We start from the raw sequence: 6076 nt of genomic DNA, 5'->3' as shown, positions 1-6076 counted from the left end.
TACAGCTCCTGTTTAAACATTCAGAACTTTTACTTCTATATACGTATAAACCATCTCAACATAATATGACTGCATTTATAAGGACATTTCTAACTTATATCACACTTTTTTTTACATGCACGCATGCAGTTTAATGCTCTGGCCTGGGTGAACAATCAAGCAGCACACAGTAATGCACTGATTGGACACTAGATGGCAGAAAACATGCATATATATGTTCTGTTTACAAGCTAACATGAACTCTGGCAGTAGAAGTTCAAAGTCCAGTACACACCTTGTATAACGCAACTCAGTACACACTGTAGAAGGCGGATTTGACACAGCACTAAACATTGCATAACCGTGATAGCGAACTTGAAGCTGGGGTTCCCTCCTCGAAGCATTTGGGTAAGTATTACTATAGCTTAAAATGTAAATATGTTTGGAGAAACATCCGCACATTATGATGAAATATCACTAGTAGTATATAACTGACAAAGCCGTATGTGAGTCTTACTATTTTAATTTTGGATGATCAAACGTCTATAACTAGATATTATAGAGTGGTACACCTACTTGTTTTTAGATTGTGATGTTAATGGCAGATTTAACTGTCAGGACTAGCTTTGTTGGATTTGGTTTCGTTAAACAGTGTGATCTTTCGCAAGCAAACTGCAGTTGGAGTTGTCTGTGAGAAAAGTGGCCAAAACATTTGTGGAATTTCCTCTCTCCTAAAACATCTGTTGCTATAAGACCACTACTCCAAATCACATGTTGTGGATCGGCTATTGTATTCTATTCTATTGTATTATATGTAGGCTGTGGACCTTTCCAAAAAGACGCGGAGCCGGTTTTTCATTATAACTTGATTCAGTTATTACAGTTTCAATTTCTAGAATGTTTTCAATGTTTCCCTCCTGTGGCTATGAAGTGTGAGGCTGGTGCAAGATTTTTATTTGTGAAACTGAGCGTGGATAATTACAATTTTACTGTGTGATTTAAGTTTTGTGTCTGGATCCCTTTCTGTATTTTTTAATTCTCTGGGAACTATGAAGACCCAGGCTGGTATAAAAGGGGCTTTTTTTCACTGTAAGGGAGTGTGACTGGACTAGCAGTCCAGCGGTGGTTGTGTGGCACATCCCCGCATGGAAGCTGTGGGTCCAGCTGTGTGGAATGACCAGTTGATGCCCATCTGCCCGTCTGAGCTGCACATCCCCACAGCACAGAGTGTTGCAAACCCTGGCCTGGTCCATAACATGGACATATGTGTCCAGCTTCTCACAGAACCCAAAGATTATAAGCAAATATATTCAAAGTATCCAAAGTTAAAATGCCTACATAAAATTTATGTTAATGTCTAATGCTATAATACTGTTAGTACTGATGCAGTGAGGTATAAGAAGCCCTGTTTTATGAGTTTAAACTGAGCTACTTTTTAAAAACTGCTTTAAATACAACAAAATATCTTAATCCATAGGTTTCTAAGATTTGGGTGCTCCAACAATAAATTTAAAAAAAATAAATAAACAAAAAAAGACAGTACTCATATGTTTCTTTTTGCCATATTTGCCATGTTTCTTTAGTCTTCTAGAGGATGTTTGATTTTTGTGATGCACTAAATAATTTGAACTCTTTTAATCTACATAAATTATTTCAGTGAATTCCTGTGAGAAGATTAGTAGAGGAATCCCCACACACCTAACAACTCTTAAACATCAGAAACAGGACAGGGAGCCCCAATCCTAGGGCACAGCATCCTTCTATAATCTCTAATAGGTAAAAAGAAACTTTAGGTTTCAAATATTGCAATGAAATAAACACTGTTTGTCTCTTTATTGCAGTGGAGTAGACATATATAGTCAAGAGATCAAGTAGAAATATCAAATTATACAAAAATGATCAGGCAGTACTATGTTACTGACTTGTTTTTGTGTATTTTTTAAGGTATCTGAGGGTCGTCATGAAGATGCTTTATTTACCTTTGATCCTGTTTACGCTACTCTCATTTCAACCACCCGGTTCATTTGGGGGCAAAATTCTGGTGTTCCCACTGGATGGAAGCCATTGGATAAACATGAAAGTGCTCATAGAGGAACTGCATGCCAAAGGTCATGAGATCGCTGTCATTCGGCCATCTGATAGCTGGTACATCAGTGAGAAATCTCCACTCTATACCTCTGTCACACTTCCCTACTCTAGTGGATTTGAGGAAAACTTTGAAACATATTTGTTTCAACAGCTGGAAATCCGGCTTCAGGGAAAACCTACGTCCTCTTGGTCCCGCATCTGGACTCAAATTCAGATCCGGAATGTGGTTGTAGAACAGTTCACTCAGTTTCACAAAGGAATGAGTGAAACAGTCGTTCAGATGTTTGAAGACAAAGAGCTGATGCAGTCTTTACATGCTGCTAAATACGATGTGCTTTTGACTGACCCTGGCATCGGTTGCGGGGCCATGCTGGCACGGCGGCTCCAGGTTCCTCTGGTTTTCAATGTAAGATGGACCATTCAAGGCGAGGCTCACTTCCTTATTGCTCCCTCACCTCTGGCATACATTCCTTTTACTGGAACAGAGTTAACAGATAAGATGACCTTCCCTGAGAGAATAAAGAATATGGTGAGTTACATTATTGGCATGTACACATTGTTTTACATGGCAGAAACAAACTACAAACCGGTTGTTATGAAGTACTTTGGGCCTGATGTGGATTACTCAACGTTTTTCCTGGACGCTGATATATGGCTTATGAGAAATGATTTTGTCTTTGAATTCCCACGTCCAACATTGCCAAATATTGTCTACATAGGTGGATTTCAATGTAAACCCTCAAAAGCGCTTCCTGATGACCTGGAGACATTTGTCCAGAGCTCTGGAGACCACGGAGTCATTGTGATGACCCTCGGGACTTTAGTTGCAAAGCTTCCTCAACATGTTACTGAGGAAATTGCTGCAGCCTTTGCCCGACTTCCTCAAAAGGTTATATGGAGGTATATAGGACAAAGGCCAACCAACCTCGGAAACAACACGTTACTAGTCAACTGGCTCCCACAAAATGACCTCTTAGGACATCCCAAAACTAGAGTGTTTGTGACCCATGGAGGCACCAATGGAGTTCAGGAAGCAATTTACCATGGGGTGCCTATAGTTGGACTTCCCTTATTCTTTGATCAGCCCGATAATCTCTCCAGGATCAAAGCAAAAGGAGGAGCTGTGATTGTGGATATCGCTATGCTCGAAAGAGATAGCTTTGCAGAGGCACTGATGACAGCTCTTTACAATTCCACTTACAGGGAAAACATGCAGATGCTCTCCAGGCTGCACAGAGATCAGCCCATGAAACCTCTGGATCAGGCAGTGTTTTGGATAGAATATGTTATAAGACATAAAGGGACCCGTCATCTGCAGACACAGTCGTACAAAATGTCGTGGTTTGTGTACAAGTCTCTTGATGTCATTGCTTTTTTGTTGACTGTCGTTTTGCTTATGATGCTCATTTGTGTTTCATGTCTAAGGCTAGTGTGGAGAATGGTCTTTACTGGAAAAAAAGTTAAACGTGAATGATCAGAAAAACAAAAGCAATCCAATCTGAAAAACCTTCTTTGCACCAGCCATGTGCTAATTACCTGAAAGTATTTTACTTTGCCATGTTTATCTTGAGAACATCAAGAGCATAACCCTGAATGTTTCTGATTTCAGTCGAGGTTTTTGTTTGTGAAGCTATGATATCTTCGAATGGTGAAGAATCATTAAAAAAAAAAATCAACCAATCCACACATGGATCAACTCTAGAAGCGAATCACTTTAAAGCTGGGCAAGCCCCACCTTGTTTTTCACCAAATTGTTTTTTGAAAAGTGCTTTGTGAATAAAGATGATTCTAGTGCTGCTCTAGTACTGCTCTTAAGCCATTTACTGACCAGGCACTAGATGGCAATACAAGACACACTGCACCTATCTGTCTCATACTGTTTTCCTGACAGTAAAGTTAAGCTGATTTTTATTTATAATTGCTCAGTCCAGTCCTCCATTAGTAGACGTGCCATTCTGTAACAATATGCAAGAAATCAACTTATGTCCTTTTGTGTTTGAAAAATGAAGAAAATGGATTCTGCAGGATTTTAATGACAGCCCCTGGGCTCAGGAAGTAGAGCAGGTCATCTGCTACAGAAGGTTGGTGGCTCAATCCCTGGCTGCTCCAGTCTGCATGCCAAAGTATCCTTAGGCAAGATACTGAACTCAGAGTTTCTCCTGATGCGTTTTGTCAGATAGTGAATGTATGTGAATGTTAGACAAAAAGCATTTTTTTGTTTGTCAGATCTGTGGGCTTTATGAAGACAAAAATGATTTAAAAACGCTCACAGGGACAGTCAGCAAACAGATGTAATTGCATGTCCTGTGTGCATGCTACTGCACATTGGCAACAGACATCATGTCTTACTTTTTTTGTTTGTGGCTCTCATAGTCAGTGATTTTCCAGGTGGACTCGGGATGAGGGACAGATTCAGTAGCAGTGGGTTAATTACAGTGAAGCAAATTTCAAAGTGACCACTAAAGGAATTGTGAATAGCACGTCCAGGGGTCTAATATATACAAATCCACAGGGTCTCGTCCTCACAGGGAAAAACACTCTTGGAAAATCACTCAGAGCACAAGGAATCCTGTGCAGAGAAGAGAAAATGGTGAGACATTTATTTTCTCCCAGCCTACACTTAAATGAAAGCGGATGTCCTCTTAGCACTGTGAGGTACAAACGACATCATCAGTTTATCCATCCGTTCTCTTCCGCTTTCTCCCGATTAGGGTCGCAGGGAGGCTGGAGCCTATCCTTGCTACCTTGGGGCGAGAGGCTGGTTACACCCTGGAGAGATTGCCAGTCTGACACAGGACTCAAACTACATTATGTATTTCTTAACTATTACTCACCTCTCACTGAAAGTTAACAACCACTCAGATTTGTATTGTACATTCACAGATACCTGCTAATTACTGCAGCTGAAATTTCATTCACTGGAGCACAAACTATTTGTACGGTCTGTTAGTACAATTAACTGCACATGAGTCACATTGTTTGACAAATAACTGAAAAAAAGGAACTAACAAAGACCAGTGATTGTATAAGAGGGTCCAGTTCAGTGACCCCATACTGCGTTGTTACAAAAGGGAGGAAATGAGCTTAGAGCCATTCCTAAATGCAACTGGTTTTCTTGCAATTCAGCTATTGCTTTATTTTTCAGCCCTGAAAGTTGTTGTTTGCAAGTCATCCCTTCACAGAAAGCCACAGGGAAACTTCATTAAATGTCATGTATGTGTACCCATTTGTTTACCTTTTTTGCTGTGATGCACTTGCGTGTAGTACTCCTAAACACCAATGATGTGTTGATGTGGATATTTTCTCTTTCTCTGTAACTCTGGGAAAATCCCCTACAGTTCAGCAGTTTCTGAAATACTCAGGCCAGCTAATCTGGTATCAACAATCACGCCACATTCAAAGTCACTTAAATCACCTTTTATCCCCATTCTGTTGCTCAGTTTGAGCCCATTAATAAACAACAACAAAAAAAGCACAAACAAGAAGCACAAAAAACTGTCTGCATCAGCTTTATTTATCATTTGTTGTTACTGTCCACCACCCATAAATTATTTTTATGTAACTTCTGCCTTCACTGGAGGACAGGCTATGCTAGATGACCATAAAGAATAATAAAAAAAAGAGTGCTACCAATCTGCTGGTTGTTCCATGTGTTCTTGGAGGTGCCCTCTGATGCCAATACAAAGCTACAACATATAGATGATGGACTGCAAAACTCTGCATAGCACATCCAAACTACCCACCTAAAACCACACCAGCTCCTCAAGCCCTATGATGACTGTGGATGTTTGGCCACTATGGCAACGGCGTCTTTATGAGCATCTTAGCATGCATGTGCGTTTCACAGGAACACGGCACATTTACAGTCAAATTACCACTTTCAGAATCTAGTGTACACTCACAGTAAACAGCTGTAAAGTGGAAAGTTGCTGGTTAAAAGCCAAAGTTGCTGTTGTCACAGTCCTGGGCCTTTGACCCAGTGTGAAGAGTTAAGAGGATACTTAGTTTT

The 6076-nt window shown here is 40.3% G+C and overlaps 1 pseudogene; it reads left to right on the top strand.

Moving 5' to 3' along the window:
* Positions 1-231: 231 nt before the first annotated feature.
* On the top strand, positions 232-5700 carry LOC100696442 (UDP-glucuronosyltransferase 2C1 pseudogene; annotated as a pseudogene).
* The last annotated feature ends 376 nt before the right edge of the window (positions 5701-6076 follow it).

This window comes from Oreochromis niloticus, linkage group LG7 (genome assembly GCF_001858045.2).
Source record: "Oreochromis niloticus isolate F11D_XX linkage group LG7, O_niloticus_UMD_NMBU, whole genome shotgun sequence".
Classification (NCBI taxonomy): Eukaryota; Metazoa; Chordata; class Actinopteri; order Cichliformes; family Cichlidae; genus Oreochromis; species Oreochromis niloticus.
This window is presented reverse-complemented; position numbering and strand designations above follow the sequence as displayed.